The sequence below is a fragment of the Benincasa hispida genome, chromosome 10 (genome assembly GCF_009727055.1).
Source record: "Benincasa hispida cultivar B227 chromosome 10, ASM972705v1, whole genome shotgun sequence".
Lineage (NCBI taxonomy): Eukaryota > Viridiplantae > Streptophyta > Magnoliopsida > Cucurbitales > Cucurbitaceae > Benincasa > Benincasa hispida.
The window spans coordinates 39,847,529-39,863,771 of record NC_052358.1 but is presented as its reverse complement, the minus strand read 5'-3'; the positions used below and the strand labels follow the sequence as shown (position 1 = coordinate 39,863,771).

At 40.7% G+C, this 16,243-nt stretch overlaps 1 pseudogene; it reads right to left on the bottom strand.

Moving 5' to 3' along the window:
* Positions 1–262: 262 nt before the first annotated feature.
* On the bottom strand, positions 263–16,243 carry LOC120089078 (annotated as a pseudogene).

The window sequence follows — 16,243 nt, the reverse complement described above, 5'->3', positions numbered from 1 at the left end:
TATCATATATGCACATGAGTAGTGATTTCAAAGACTCTGGAATGAGATATCCTAGGTTTCCTTCCATTCCATGTTTCTTGTGGCATTTTCTTTCAGATATGCTTATTGTTGGAGATCAACTGGATAGATAGTCTGCACATGCTACTACTTTTGCACAAAACTCCTTTGGCAATTTCTTGCTTTTAAGCATACTTCTTAAATTCTTCTATATTTTTTTTTCTGCCACTACATTTTGTTGAGGGGATATCGACACGGTCAATGGTCAATGAATTCCATGATCTTCAAAATATTTTTGGAATTCATTTGATGTGAATACTCCTCTATGATTAGATCTCACAACCTCGATCACTGGACAACTTTCAGCCTCGATCACTAGACAACTTTCTTTGTCAACAAGGGATTTAAACTTCTTGAAGTTCTCAAACACCACTGATTTATGCTTAAAAAATATATCCATTTTTTTCTCAAAAAAGTCATCAACGAAGAGAAGTAAATAGTTACTCTTACCAAGAGAACTTGGCTTGATCAATTCGTATACATATGCATGTAAGAGTTCCAAAGGCTTTTGAGCTCTCGAGTTTCACTTCTTTTGGAAGCTTTTCTTGAATTGTTTACCAAATAAACATCATTAAAACACTTGATCAAGGTGGCTTATGGAAGTTAACCCTCTCACCATGCTATTTTTTTAGAGTGATTTAATCCTCCGAAATTGAGATGTCCATATCAAAGATGCCAATGCCGAGAGGAATCTTTGTAACACATCTTAAGGCGTTCTACGATGTCATTTTGAATGTTGAGTATAGATATTCTATTTTTGTCACTGGCACCTTAGCAATCATGTTATTTGTAGTGTCTCTTATAGAAAGGTTATTTTCTTTTAATCGAATGCCATAATCTCTCTCTAAGAGTTGGCTCATGCTCAAGATATTACTCTTCATATTTGGCACATAATAGATATTTGAAATAATTGGTGCTCACCATTCTCTAACCGGATGAGAATGATACTTGTTCCTTTTACTTCTTTTTTCATTCATCTCCAAAAGTCGCATTCTCGCTTACTAATTCATCACGTTCTGTAAATAGCTTCTTTCTCTAGAAATATGGTTGCAAGTACAATCTATTATCTTTGTTCAATTCATTAATTGTGCAAGCCATATATAAGGTGCCACATTCTTGACTTCTTTCTTCAATATAATTTACTTTCTCATCAACTTTATTGATTTTTGGAGTTCTACATTTGGATGCATAATGACAAACCATTGGACATTTATAGTATTTTATAGTTGATTTATCCTACCTTGATCGTGAGTTGCCTTTTCCACGACCTCTTATTGACATTCTTGATCCTCTTTGGGAATTATTGTTGTTGTCTTCGAAGGGCCTCCAACTACATCCTCATCCTTTTCCATGACCTCTTCCTCGTCCTCGATGTTTACCATGTTCTCGTCCTTGTTCGCATTTATTATTAGGACTAATTCCTCAACTAGTCAAATCAACTAGCAACATGAGCAATTGATTGACAGTTCTTCCTTCTTCTTTTTCTTTTCTTCATATGCTTGTAACGAATCCATGAGTTGCTAAATGGTTGGTAACAAAAATTTAACCTTTAAGCATATGCACAATGAATGATTGATTCAAGTTCTTGTCCCCGACAACGGCGCCAAAAACTTGTAATACTAAATTTATAATCTTTATCTATGTCTTATAAAAATGAATGAATTGTTATGCGCTAAGACTCAAGTTGTTTTGCGATAAAGATATTACGATACTACGTTCTAGGTGTATGCGATGATGATAATATGCTTCGTAGTATGCGATGTTGTAGTGCGTGTCACAAGTTTTCTTGCGTTGGAACCAAGTATAATTCCAATGCAAGTTTCTCAAATTGACCTGAGGTCAAACACGGGGATTGTTGTTGTAAATGCGATACTAGTGTGGTAAATGTGACTGGTTTATCATAAAGAATAAAGAATTGGTTTGGCAGAAATGTAAATTGCGATGAAAGTAAATTGCGTTAAAGAATTAAATGCGATGGTAAAATAAATGTCTAAACTATTAATGATACAGGTTGAGAACTAGCTATGAACTTGTGCAAGATAATCTAATGAATGCGGTGGCAAGTCTTGTGAATGAATCAGAAAGAGAATGGGTTGAGGCAAACGACATCACAAGCTCGTCAATCTTGTTGAGGACACAACTAAGATTCCGCTTTCCTTTGGCTTAAACCTTTCAGTGATCGGCCGCGTTCTCATATGTCTATTGTGAAATAGAGATGAATGTAATGAACACAAGGTTATTTCCATCTTTGGAAATACTTATCGCTTTAGCTAACACATTCTTCCAACCTTCTCTCACTAGGCGGAATGACAGCTTCACTTCTACTCTCACAGGTGAAGATGCCGTCGAGCATGCTTTAGCTAAACTTAGCCATTTACCTTAACAAGGATTAACTCACTCGCTTAATCCTTCCTCTTAACCCAAGGGATTAGTGACACGTGATGGAGAAAATAGGTGATGAATGCATGGAAAAGAGCAGAGAGATGGTAATGATGACGTTAATGATATTAAATCTAAGAGATAAGCATTTTGATACAAATTGTGAATGAAAGATTAAAGAAAGATGAACACAGTAGATGAATGAAAGAATAGAAACAAATACGGAAAGAGTGTCAATGCCTTGACATAGATCCCGATCGGAGACGTTGTGCTTGCCGGTGTGTGGATGAAATGGAGTGGAAAGCTTCCCTCTTAGGCTTGCTTTCTAGGTAGAAGTGACCTCTCGCACAGAGCTTCTTCTTCAGGAATGGAAATAACTTCTTGCTCGGAGACTTACCTTTCAGCCTTGTCTCGTCGTTCTCCCGGATTTTCTCTATATTGTCTTTTTAGACCAGCCTCATTAACATTGAATTCGAAGAAGCTATTTATAGACCTTGGCTCTCTGTATTAGTGGTCCCACTTCGTAATTATGATAATTCCTACCATGGCGTAATGGAAATGTCCTCTCTGCTCCATGATCAGTTTGTCAGAATAGTACAATAGAAAAGCTATACACTTGTCAAGAATCCATGCAAATGCATTGCTCTTCACATCTTCGATCGATTGCCGCATGCGGTGTAGTTGTTTTGATCTCTTGTTGATTATCGTATGCGGTGGAAATGCGTTGATCGCTTGAATCCATGATCGATCGTCGCATGTGTTGCAATTGCGTTGATCTTTCTCATTCTTGATCGGTTGCCGCATGCTGTGTGGATGCGTTGTTCATTTTTGTCCTTGAGCAATTAACGCATGCGGTGACCTATTTCCTGGAAAACAAAGACTTGGACATTCTATTTCGCCATCATATTGGGGTTAGTGGGTGTGTTCACGACACTTTACAATTTTCGTATTTCTAAGCCAATTCTTATACTATCAATGCAACTTTTCCTTCTTTTTGCCGCATAATCTAAATAAAACAACATAAATAACTTGTATTTCTACAAGTTATCACACCCCCAAATTTAGATATATGCTTGTCCTCAAGTATATCTTCGACTAAGGAAATTCCGCTCAACTCCCATCCTAACTTTGCATCGATCAGCTACTCCGAATGCTCCACCTCTATAAAATTACTCAACATTACAAGTTCCTTCTATCCTTTAACCATTCTTCACATGCTCTACTTTATTCTTATCTAAAACAAACCTCTACCCAAAGTCCCTTCTAGTTTTGAGAAGAATATTTTACCTTTTTATGCAAAAACAACGAAGTGCGTTCTTTATGCGGTGGCCTGGTTTGCGTCATCGTATAGAGAATGTTGATCATGGTTAAACCCTTCATTTTGGCTTGCTCCCATGGGTGTCACGTGAGCATCCAACTTCGGTTGTGTACCAATCTCAACTTCATCTCTTGATCCTTAACCAAGTTTTACTTTTGTTGGTCAGAGGAGTTGTCTCTTTTATCCTTATTTTCTCTCTTTTTTTTTTGTTTTTTTTTTCATATTGCGTTGATCCTGGAAACCTACCTTTGTTTTGACTTGCTCCAATGAGTGTCATGCAAACATCCAACTACGAGCAGGTTCCTTTCACAACTGTACTCTTATCAGGTTAGGATTTTCCCTTGTGCTAACAGCGGGGTTTTATGATTTTTTTTTATAATAATGAATGCATTTGCCTGATATTACCGCATCTACTTGATCGCATCTGCTCAGACCTTCCCCACCCCCAAATTTAGAGATGCGCAAGGTTCTCATTGCATTGTTTTGGACAGAAAAGACAAAACACTTGCTATTGTGATGAAATTTGTCTAAGTGTTAGGTAGAAAATGCAATGTATAGAGAAATATTGCTAAGGGTATGCATACTACTCATCATGGCAGTGCAAATAAACAATGCAAAATAAAATATAAGAATTACTGCAATAGTTGACAAAGGTTGATAAAAGTAAAGAGGCTAATGCATATGGAAAGAATGATTACTCAGTTGTATAAAATTTGTCTAAGTATATAAAGAATTATAAATATCGCAACACCAAATTGTAAGTATGTACAAACAAATACAAGGTATAGCTTCTATATAAAAGAATTGAATGAATGGCCGCAAAGAAAAATTAGCAAAATTGCATAGAAGGTGGCACACCCCAAAATTTAGAGTTGCGGCAGGGGATCTTGAGGAGGATGTTGCGGAGGAGCTCGTTGAGGTGCTTCTTGAAATTACAGAGGTTGCTATAGATGGGGAGGGACCATAGGACCATGTAGATAAGCCGTTAGGAAATTGAAGTAATCATGGTTGTGCTCTATCATCTGTCTCTGATTCAGGCGGATGGTAACGATATTGCGTTGAATGTTAACCATCACCTGTCGCACCATTGTATTCTTGTGTTGCAACTCTGTGTTGCTCTCCTGCAACTTTGTTATTGCTTGGCGGAAGAAGTTAAGTTGTTGAGAAAAGAGGGATCACATTTCTGCTAAGTCAGCAGCAAGGGATGCGATGGTGGGTTGCGCCATCGATGTTTTACAAGCATCGGTTTGAGGTTGAGCGGAAGGCCCTGCTCTTAAACTGTGTGGGTCATCAACATGCGGCGATGGTGGTGAAAAGTGAGGTTGAGATGGATGGCTGAGGGACGCTCTGAAGATGCGAGGTTAGAATTTGGAGCAAGGAGGAAGTTTATGAAGTGGTTTGGAAGAGGGGAAAGGGGCTCTATTGGAGGGTTTGACGGGCGAATGATTAAAGGCAAAGGGTCCAAGGGTAGTTGGGTTTGCTTTTGTGGTGATTGTTCTTGGACTTTTTCCTTTCTTTTATCATTTCGGCGCTGCTTCTTTGGCTTGGGTTGTTGCGGCGCATTCAGATCAATGAGGGGCCTCATGGGCAAATGATTAAAGGCAAAGGGTCCAAGGGTAGTTGGGTTTGCTCTTGCGGTGATTGTTCTTGGACTTTTTCCTTTCTTTTATCATTTCGGCGCTGCTTCTTTGGCTTGGGTTGTTGCGGCGCATTCAGATCAATGAGGGGCCTTTTGGTTGGAAGCTCGAGCAATGCGGGGAATCCTTGAGAAGCATTCTCAAGATCTTCGTGTGGATGATGCTGTGGACTTCAGGCATGGGCTCTTCTTCAATGCCTATGCCCACAAAGAGGCACAGGCTCGAAATCATCCATGGAAAGAAGTATTGGCTTCTCACACGGCCAACAAAATCTCGAATTTGCTTTGCAATCAGCTAGCCTACATCATCGGATTGCCGCGCGCTATACAATATCCAGCCATCACTCGATCCCTTGAAATTGTTTTGTCATGCATTGTTGGGATGAGTCGTTGTTTCACCAAATATACCCAAAGTCGCGCCTCTGGGAGTAGCTTGTTGGAGGCAAAGGTCTTAATGCCTGTTAATGAAACCGACCACTAGGTGCTCGGTTGCATTAATACCTTCAGTGCATCCTCTATGGGCTCTTCATTAGGATCATCAATTATCTTGTTACCCGGTGCTTCCGGGAAGTTCTTCAACTTGTAGAGCTCATTGATGTCCTTTGCGCTGAATGGCACTGTCCACCCTTCAATGATCACCGCATCTTCGGTATTATGGAGCTAGCCGTGATAAAAAGCCCTCACTATCGTAGGAATAACTATGGATGGATATTGGCAGAAGGTCTCGCACCCATGTTCCAACACTACACTTGTGATAAGATCTGGTAGTGGCGTCGACGTAGGGAAGAAACCCATTTCCATCAATAGATCATCATTTTCTTTCTTTGTTGCTAGGCGCCTCTTGGTCGACGCAAGCTCGATGCTCTTAACTTTAGCTTTGCCCTTATCTTGAGCGGACGCAAGGCAGGATTTTTGTCTTTGTCTGCGTTCCCTTTCCTTGCATTGCTCTTCTTTTTCCCTTTTCCATTCCTCCACTTCTTTTCTCTTATTTTCTCTGACGCGCTGTACATTGGCCTTGCGACGTCTTTCCTTCTCCTCTTTCTCCTTCTTTTCTTTTTCTTTTTCTTCTCTCATTTCTCTTTCAAACTGCTTCGAGGCAAGAAAAATGCATTACTCATCCTTCAGCCTTCTTCTTTCTTCTTCTACCGCCCTTGCGTTGTCACGGCAAACCTCCTCATCGTGGATTTTTGTGGCCAAATCACCTGATGCGATGATTTGGCGTGCAGGTGACATCTTTTCTTGCTTTTCCTCTACTTATCTTTTTCTTTTCTCCTCTTCTTTTGCTATGCATTGAAAGAATAATGGGTCACTTGTAGACCCTTGCGGCGCATCCTCCTTGCGACACCGCATAAGAGGGGTGATGTCAGGATCTTCTCTATCTTCAGACACAACCATTCTGATATGCGATGATGAAACTTATGGTTGCGCCGATGCCGTGGCTTGTGTTCACTCTTTTCACTCTCCTTCTTTTCTCTCTTCTCTTTCTTCAATTGGGCTGCTTCATCTTCTTCCACCCGTTTTTCTTTACTTTTTCTTTTCTTCTTCCTTTCAGCCGTCCCCGACTTCTTCTTTGCTCCTACAACCTCCAAAACGGCCCTGATGGGTCTATCATTGGAGTATGTTGGAACGATCTCCTTAGGATCCGTAGTGGCCAAGGCCATTCTTCTTGAAGCTTCCACCATTTCCTCTTCTGAATGCAGGCGACGAGGCGGCAGCTAGCAGTGAGGAATGCCGCCTCTCGTGCGGTGACGGGGGCTTGGGAAAGTGATGATGGTGGGGATGATGAGTGTGAAGATTTTTCGGCCATTTTCTTGGTTGAGTGAAAGAGTTAGGAAAATTCTAGTCGTAGGAAGAGAATCAGAAGGGTATGGTATGCAGAGAAAATTTTAGGGTTTCTTTCGGGAGAGATTCAAATAAGCTCCTCGGTTGAAGAAGGTGAGATTTATAGGTTGGGCCTTGATAGGCCCAACGCAATCTCTACGTGGCAGGCTTCGATATTCTCAAAAAGCCTGCCGCCGCACCTCTCCCATTATGATTTAGCAAAAAGGATGTCCTTTCGTCTGCTAAGTCATAATTCCCTCGAAAGCTTAAACGATTCGACTACTCTTTCTGCGAAGATTTTATCTTTTTATTTTATTTGGATGAGCGCAAGGTTAAAGTTTAACGCAATGCATCCGTTACCGAAAATGCATATTTGTGGAGGACGGATCAATGTAAGCATTAGCGCAAAACACCCCTCAACAAAACGCATTTTTGGAGAACGGGCGCGCGGTATTTCAACCAGTGCAACACTGCCTCGACATAGTGCATTTTTGCTGAGGACAGACACAATGTACACGCGCGCAACTCATCCGTCAACGCAATACATTTGTGGAAGACGGGTGCAAAGTGTATCTATCATCGCAAGATACACCCGTCATTGCAATGCATACCGTATTTTTTTTTTTTTTTTTGTGTTTCGTCAACAACATAACACTTATCCCAATACCAAGTTGGTAAGACATTGGGTGTTCATTTTCTTTTTAATATTCATTCACAGAAGTTAGGCTCAACGTAAACTAAGGCTAGAAAGGAAATACCTTCTACTAGGCATAAAATTAAACTAACGTAAGTAATAAACTAAGTTGAATAACGCAATACTAAAGCAATGAACTAATTTATGAAAGTACTAAAGAAAGCGGTAAAGAAAGCGATAAAGATAGATGTAGAGATGCTGATTGAAAGAGGTTCTTTAGGGTTACCGCAATAGCATCCCTGCAAATGGTCAATCCTGCTTGCCTAAGTCGATGGTCTCCATGCGTCATTCCACATTGCCCCCATAGTAGGGCTTAATTCTTTGACCTTTGACTTTGAATGCGCTATTTCCATCCTCGGTGTTAGCTCCACTGCCATAGGGAAAGATAGTCTTGATGCGAAATGGCCCAGACCAGCGGGACTTCAACTTTCTTAGAAACAATTGCAAATGTGCGTTAAATAAAAGTACCTGTTGACCCACGAAGAACGTCCTTTTTCTTATGCAGTCGTCATGCCACTTCTTGGTTTGCTCTTTATAAAGCTTGGCATTTTCATAGGCATTCATTCACCACTCGACCAGCTCGTTCAACTGCAACTTCCAGACTTCCCTCGCACTTGCAGGTCAAAATTCAGCTTTTTACTTGCCCACATTGCCTTGTGTTCCAACTTGAGAGGTAGATGGCAAGCTTTTCTGAAGACCAGGGCATATAGGGACATACCGATTGGAGTTTTGAAGACAGTCCTGTATGCCCATAGTGCTTCGTCAAGCTTGGGTGACCAATCTTTCCTGGAGGTACTGGCTACCTTCTCTAAGATGGTCTTGATTTCTCTGTTGGAGATTTCTACCTGCCCATTAGTTTGTGGGTGATAAGCAGTTGCAACTCTATGGCTGACATTGAATTTGATCAACAGGTTGGCGATGATGCAGTTGATGAAATGTGTGCCTTCATCGCTAATTCAGGCACGAGGCGTTCCATATCGTGTGAAGATATTTTTCTCGAGAAATTTCACCACCGTGGCCGCATCATTTTTAGCGCATGCGATGGCCTTAACCCACTTTGATACATAATCAACCGCAACCAAAATATATTGATGACCCTCTAAAAGCGAAAATGGGCCCATGAAGTCGATTCCCCATACATCAAACAATTCAATTTATAGGATCGAAGTCAAAGGCATTTCATCCCGTTTGGACCTGTTCCCTGTTCTATGGCATCTATCGCATTGCACAACATGGGCATGGGCATCCTTGAATAGCATTGGCCAAAAATAGCCGCTCTGTAGGACTTTTGTGGTGGTCCGCTGCCCCCCAAAATGTCCTCCATAAGGGGACTCATGACAAAGTTCTAAAATGTGCTTAGTCTCATGCTCAGGAACGCATCGACACAGAATATGATCGGGTCCAAGTCAATACAAGAATGGGTCATCCCAGAAATAAAACTTGACTTTGTGTCTCAACTTCTTCTTTTGCTGGTATGAATAGTCTTCTGGTACTTGGCCGTAAACTATGAAGTTTACAATATCCGCATACCATGGGACATTAATGCATACCGTCATAAGTTGCTCGTCAGGGAATCTTTCTTTAATCTCTTTCTCTTCTTCTGAATCTCGCAATTTTCTAACCATGAGAAATGATCTGTGACTTGGTTCTTAGTGCCCTTCCGATCTTTGATCTCTAGGTCAAATTCTTGCAGGAGTAATACCCACCTTATCAGTCTTGGTTTTGCATCCTTTTTCGTCATGAGGTATTTGATCACAGAATGATCAGTATACACCATTACATTTGATCCAATTAGGTACTGCCAAAATTTCTCCAGGGAAAACACCACTATGAGCATTTCTTTCTCTGTGGTTGTATAATTTTCTTGTGAATCGTTCAACGTCTTACTGGTATAATAGATAGGATGAGATTGCACCCACTGCATATCCACTAGCATTGCATATCAACGCAAATGGTTGCGTCCAATTGGGCACAACCAGAATAGGTGCAGTGATGAGCGCATTTTTCAGCGTGTGGAATGCTTCGACGCATGCATCATTAAAATCATATTCACAGTCAATCTCAAGGAGCGCACTTATGGGTCTTGCGATCTGAGAAAAGTTGCGGATGAATCTTTGGCAGAACCCCGCATGTCCCAGAAAATTCCTAAGTGTTCTCACATTGACTGGTGGTGGTAACTTTGATATTGCGTCAATTTTTGCTTGATCAACTTCCAACCTTGCCTTTGATATCCTCTAACCTAGTACTATTCCTTTCTCTACCATAAAATGGCATTTCTCCCAGTTCAGAACCAAATTTGTTTCAATGCATCTCTTCAAAACATTTTCTAGATTTGATAAACAAGAGTCATAGGTGTTGCCAAAATCGAAAAGTCATCCATGAATACCTCGACTGACTCTTCCAGGAAATCTGAAAATATGGCCATCATACACCTTTTGAAGGTGCCTAGTGCGTTACAAAGTTCAAATGGCATGCGATGGAATGCAAATATGCCGAATGGGCATGTGAAAGTTGTTTTGTTCTAATCTTCCGGTGCAATCGCGATCTAGTTATACCCTGAATAGCCATCAAGATAGCAAAAGAATTCATTCCCTGCAAGCTGATCTAACATCTGATCAATAAACGGGAGTGGAAAATGGTCCTTCTTTATGGCCAAATTTAACCTGCGGTAATCCATGCATATTCTCCACTCCGTGGTTGTTCTGGTAGGAATTAATTCATTTTTGCTATTGGTGACGACTGTCATGCCCCCTTTCTTTTGAACGCACTGCATTGGGCTTACCCAGCTGCTATCAGATATGGGGTAAATGACGTCTGCATCAAGCCACTTCACAATCTCTTTCTTTACAACCTCCCTCATGGTAGGGTTCAGATGGCGCTACCTCTCTACTGATCCTGTTTCCCTCTTCAAGATGGATCTTGTGCATGCAATACGAGGAACTGATCCCTCAAATGTCTTCTAAGGTCCATCCCAAGGCTTTTGCATATTTCTTAAGGATCTGAATAAGTGCTTCCTCTTTTTCTTTACTCAGTGAGGCAAAGATTATAACTGGTAGAGTGTTATTGCCTCCTAAATAAACATATTTGAGGTACATTGGTAGCACCTTCAACTCCAACATAGGTGGTTCTTCCAAAGATGGCGTAGTTCGTTGCGTTGCTTGTTTAGATAACTTTATTGTTTCAAAATCTGGTTCAGTTTGTATTGCGATGCAATTCTCCTCCAACATTGCACTAATCTTAAAGTCTTCTTCCTCCAATTCTTCTCAAAACTCGTGCCAATGTTCTTCCTGCAGTTCTCGAACATACTGATAGTTTTCCATATCACCTGGGTATTTCAACGCATTGAAAACTTTTAACTTGACTTGCTGATTGTCGACTCTTATGGTAAGTTCTCCTTTCTGTACGTCGATCAGCGCTCGCCTTGTTGCGAGAAACGGGCGACCTAAGATGATCGGCACCTCAGTGTCAGCTTCGTAATCCAATATAATAAAATTAGCAGGAAAGATGAATTGATCCACTTGCAAAAGTACGTCTTCTATCTTGCCCTCTGAATGCGTTATTGATCTGTCAGCCAACTGCAACGCAACTGTGGTGGGTCTTGCATTGCCGATTTAACTTCTTGAAGATTGACATGGGCATCAAGTTTATACTTTCCCTTAAGTCACACATCGAATTTACGACTTCTTTACCCCCTATTGAGCATGGCAATGTGAAACTACCTGGATCTTTCATTTTCTTAGGGATGTTATTCTGGAAGAGCGCACTACATTCATACGTTAGTGCGACAATTTCATTTTCCCCGATCTTCCTCTTGATGGCGATTATGTCCTTGAGGAATTTCACATAGCTCGACATTTGTTCCAGCGCTTCTACAAAGGGGATGTTGATATGTAGCTGTCGGAGAACATCCAGGAACCTCTTGAATTGTTTACTATCATCTTTCTTTTTCAGCCTAGACGGGAAAGGTGGAGGATCCCGCCGTACTTTCTGATCATTTGACTATTCATTGAGGTCCCCTACTTACTGTGTTTTTTAGGCTGGAGTTTGCGGTGACTTCGATTATGTCTTGTTGAGATTCATTCTTTCTAGAGTTAGTTGCTTCTGAACAGGTAGATTTGTTGTTTACGATTGAGTGGCCATTATTAGTGATTGAGTTTTCTGGTCATTTTACTAGATCCGATACTGGTGGCACGAGGACCGTCTTCTTATCACTTCTCAATGTCACTGCTTGACATTGTTCTTTGCCGCTTGGTCCCGGTGCTTCTGAGGTGCTTGGCAACATACCAGGTGCTCTATTCTTAAGCTCGTTTGTAAGCTGTCCAACCTGCACCTCGAAATTTCGAATGGAGGAAGCTTGCCACTGCATGATTGCCTCGTTCTTCTCAATATATTGTTTCAATTGTGTTTCCAAAGACGAGGTACTAGAAGAGGTGTTAGAAGAGGACGGTTGGTCGTGTGGTTGTCTACTCTTAAAATTACCTTGGGTTTGATTTTGATGATGGAAAACCGAAGGATTACCTCGATTCCCGGGATGACTGTTCTGATGATTCCTTTGGCCCCCCTGGTTGTGATTCCCTCCCCAACTAAAGTTGGGATGATTCTGCCAACCAGGGTTGTAGACATTGTTGAATGGGTCATTGTGAATAGAGTATACAGATTGTGGATTTAACGAGCAGACTTCCACTGAATGCCCCTTTCTGCATTGGATGCAGCTTACTACTGCCACTTGTGTCAGCGCATTGGCTTGCATTGCACTTTGATAGAGATGTCCTTGATTAATAGCCATAGTTTGGAGAAGCGAGGTCACTATTGCCATCTGGGCGACCAGAGTGGTCATTGTATCAGCTGGTACAATGGCACGTTCTACTCTTCTTCGTTCTGGGCCTCTTCCCTCATACCCGTTATCCATCCAATCATCTGTATTTCGTGAAATGTGATCTAAGATGATCTTCACTTCCGTATACGTCTTGTCCATGAAACCTCTTGCCGCGGAGGCGTCAGCAACTACTTGTGTTGATCGATCCAAGCCATTATAAAAAGTTTCCATTAGAACCCAATCGGGAATCCAGATGTGCGAATAGTTCTTCACTAATTGTCTGAATCGCACCCAAGTGGTGCTCAGAGTTTCATTTTCCATCTGTTCAATATTTAACACGTCCCTCCGTGTTCTTGCATTGACGGTGGGCAGGAAAAATTTCTTCATAAACTTCTCAACCATCTGATCCCATGAGTTGATTTCATTTGGCTCTAGTGAATGAGCTAACCTCTTAGCCTCATCCCTCAGTGTGTACAGGAAGAGGTATAATCTAATTCCCTTAGGAGTCATTCCGGGAATGGAGAAAGTATTGCACGTCTCTATGAAGCTGATCAGGTGCGCGTGCGGGTCTTCACCTTGCATACCTCCAAACTGTCCCGCATTTTGGATCATTTGAAGCATGACCGACTTAATCTCAAATCGTGCATTCTTCTCAACTGCGGGTCTTAATATTTGGGGCGAGAAGTCATATAAGTTCGGCGCCGCATAGTTCCTCATCGAGATATTGCGGTTGGTAGCAAGAAAAACATGGTCTTGCGCAGGCCGATTTGCCCCTTGATTCCTATCAGGCCTATCATTATTATTCGCCATGTTCCTTCTTCGCCTATTCGGTTTTGGCGTGCTCGTGCGCGAAACGTTCGCTCGATCTCTGGGTTGGCTACGAATTCTGGATCAGTCCTAGTACTCATAAACCATCAGCCTGCTCTTCGCGATAAATAGACAGTACAACAGAGATCTATCCTGCAAAATACCACAAAACTATTCAACAATAAACGTTACCAATCTCCGACAACGACGCCAGAAACTTGGTAACAAAAATTTAATCTTTAAGCATATGCACAATGAATGGTTGATTCAAGTTATTGTCCCCGGAAACGGTGCCAAAAACTTGTAATAATAAATTTATAATCTTTATCTATGTCTTATAAAAATGAATGAATTGTTATGCGCTAAGACTCAAGTTGCTTTTACGATAAAGAAATTACGATACTACGTTCTAGGTGTATGCGATGATGATAATATGCTTCATAGTATGTGATGATGTAGTGCGTGTCACAAGTTTTCTTGCACTGGAACCAAGTATAATTCCAACGCAAGTTTCTCAGATTGACCTGAGGTCGAACACGGGGATTGTTGTTGTTAATGCGATACTAGTGTGGTAAATGTGACCGGTTTATCATAAAGAATAAAGAATTGGTTTGGCAGAAATGTAAATAGCGATGAAAGTAAATTGCGTTAAAGAATTAAATGCGATGGTAAAATAAATGTCTAAACTATTAATGATACAGGTTGAGGCCTGGCTATAAAGTTGTGCAAGATAATCTAGTGAATCCGGTGGCAAGTCTTGTGAATGACATAAAGAGAATGGGTTGAGGAAAACAACATCGCAAGTTGGTCAATCTTGTTGAGGGCGCAACTAAGGTTTCGCTTTCCCTTGGCTTACACCTTTCAGTGATCGACCGCGTTCTCATATGTCTATGGTGAAACAGAGATGAACGTAATGAATGCAAGGTTGTTTCCATCTTTGAAAATACTTCTCACTTTGGTTAATGCATTCTTCCAACCTTTTCTCGATAGATGAAATGACATCTTCACTTCTTCTCTCACAGGTGAAGATGTCGCCGAATATGCTTTAGCTAAACTCAGCCGTTTACCTTAACAAGGATTAACTCACTCGCTTAATCCTTCCCCTTTACCTAAGGGATTAGTGATACATGATGGAGCAAATGGGTGATAAATGCATTGAAAAGAGCAGAGAGATGGTAATGATGACGTTAATGATATTAAATCTAAGAGATAAGCATTTTGATACAAATTGTGAATGAAAGATTAAAGAAAGATGAACACAATAGATGAATGAAAGAATAGAAATAAATACAGAAAGAGTGTCAATGTCTTGATACAGATCCCGATCGGAGACATTGTGTTTGCCGGCTCGTGGATGAAATGGAGTCGAAAACTTCCCTTTCAGGCTCGCTTTCAAGGTAGAAGTGACCTCTCACACAGAGCTTCTTCTTCGGGAATGGAAATAATTTCTTGCTCGTAGACTTACCTTTCAGCCTTGTCTCGTCATTCACTGTATTGTCTATTCAGACCAGCCTCATTAACATTGAATTCAAATAAGCTATTTATAGACCTTGGCTCTCTATATTAGTGGTCCCACTTTGTAATTCTGATAATTCTGGCCATGGCATAATGGAAATGTTTACTCCGATCAACGATCAATTTGTCAGAATCGTACAATAGAAAAGCTGTGCACTTGTCAGAAGTCCATGCGAATGCGTTGCTCTTCACATCTTCGATCGATCGCCGCATGCAGTGTAGTTGTTTTGATCTCTTGTTGATTACCGCATGCGGTGGAAATGCGTTGATCGCTTGAATCCATGATCGATCGTCGCATGCGCTGCAATTGCGTTGATCTTTTTCATTCTTGATCGATTGTTGCATGCTATGTGGATGTATTCTTCATTTTTGTCCTCGAGCAATTGACACATTCAGTGACCTATTTCTTGAAAAACAAAGACTTTGACATTCTATTTCGCCATCGTAATAGGGTTAGTGGGTGTGTTCATGACACTTTACAATTTTCGTATTTCTAAGCCAATTCTTATACTATCGACGCAACTTTTCCTTTTTTTGCGGCATAATCTAAATAAAACAGCATAAATAACTTTTATTTCTACTAGTTATCAATGGTTGTGATTTCGAAGTATTTTGTTTGTTCGATTATGGCAACAATATGTTCAAACTTTACATCTTATAAACTTAGTATTTTCTCCATGATTTTTACGTCATCAATATTTTCACCATGTCTTTTGAGTTGATTGGTGATAGTTAAGACTCTAGAGAAATAGATTGAGATGGCTTCCCTTTCTTTCGTGTGCAAAGTTTCAAACTTAGCTCTAAGAGTTTGAAGATGTATCTTTTTAACTAGATCCGCTCTCTTGTATGATGTTTGAATCTTTTCCTATGCTTCTTTCATCATCTTGGCTTCTGAAATCTTCTCAAAAGCATCATCATCTAATCCTTGAAGATTAGATAGAGAGTTTTCTTCTCTCTCTTTCTTAAGTCTATTAAACTATCCTTTTGTGCTTGAGAAAGACCATCATCATTCTCCGATTCGACGTATCATTTTTCTACGATCTCCCACACATCTTGTCAGCCAAGAAGAGCCTTCATCTTGATACTCAAATTATCATAGTTGCTCTTGTTTAGCATTGGGACTCGGAATGGAACCACGCTATTGCTTGCCATCTTCTTTAAAGAGGTTTTTAAGCTCTGATAGCACTTTGCTGGAATGAA